The sequence below is a fragment of the Penaeus monodon genome, chromosome 6, assembly GCF_015228065.2.
Source record: "Penaeus monodon isolate SGIC_2016 chromosome 6, NSTDA_Pmon_1, whole genome shotgun sequence".
Classification (NCBI taxonomy): Eukaryota; Metazoa; Arthropoda; class Malacostraca; order Decapoda; family Penaeidae; genus Penaeus; species Penaeus monodon.
Window position 1 is genome coordinate 30996046 of NC_051391.1, and position 1398 is coordinate 30997443.

The window sequence follows — 1398 nt, forward strand, 5'->3', positions numbered from 1 at the left end:
CGTACGGGCTCCGAAAGATCAGCCCAGGCTAGAATCGGGTAATATCTTGGGTCTGGAACTTCCTGCTCTCGACAAACAGCCCGAATATGACTTTACAATTTTTCGTCTGGTTTGGAGTTAGGAAAAGAGGAGTAGGGGGAAGAGGGGCAGGAAGCAGAGGGGAAAGAGAAAGAGGAGAGGGTGAGGAAGATGGAGAAGTTAGAAGGGGGAGAAGAGCTGTCTGGAAAAAAGAGAAAAAGAAGTATGATACAAAAGGGGATGGGAAAAGAATAATAAGAAAATGATAAATCAAGTAAAAAGCGAGATAATGAATATCAATAATAATAATTAATTTGCATAATCATAATCATAACACTATCAAAATGGTATTGATAAAAGTAGTAGTAGTAGTAATAAGAATATGATGATGATAAGAGGAATGATGATAACAACCACAACAACAATAATAATATTAACGATGCTAATAATAACAATATTGAAAATAATAATAATAATAATAATAATAATGATAATAATAATAATAATAATAATAATGATAATATTTATAATAATAATATAATAATAATAATATATAATAATAATATGATAATAATAAAATAATAATAATAATAATAATAATAATAACAATAATATTAATAATAATAATAATAATAATAATAATAATAATAATAATAATAATAATAATAACAATAATAATAATAACTATGATGATGATGAGGATTATTATTGTTATTATTATTATTATTATTATTATTATTATTATTATTATTATTATTATTATTATTATTATTATTATTATTATTATTATTATCATCATCATCATTGTTATTATCATCATTATCATTATCAGTGGGAGTAGTAATAGTAGTGGTAGTAATATTGTTATAATCAACATTATTAATATTACTTTCATTATCATTATTATTATCATTATTGTTATCATAATCATAATTATATAATTGTTGTTTTTGTTGTTAGCATCTCATCATATCATCATTACATTGTTATTACTATTCCTCTTATGATTATAATTATCATTATTGTCATTACTATTATCATTATTGTTATCATTATCATTATGATCATTATTACCATCACTATTATTATTGATAAGATTACCATCGTTATTAATAGTATTGCTATTACTAATAGCACCATCATCATCGTTACTATCATCAATATAATATTTTGAATAATTATCATTATGAATGTCATTATCATTATCATTATAATTTCCTTTTTACCTATAGTAATATTCTTCTTCTTTTAACGGTAGGTTCATGTCTGAGCCGCCGTGGTCACAGCATGATACTTAATTGTAGTTTTTCATGTTGTGATGATCTTGGAGTGAGTCGTGGTAGGGTCCCCAGTTCCTTTCCGGAGAGTGCCGGTGTTACC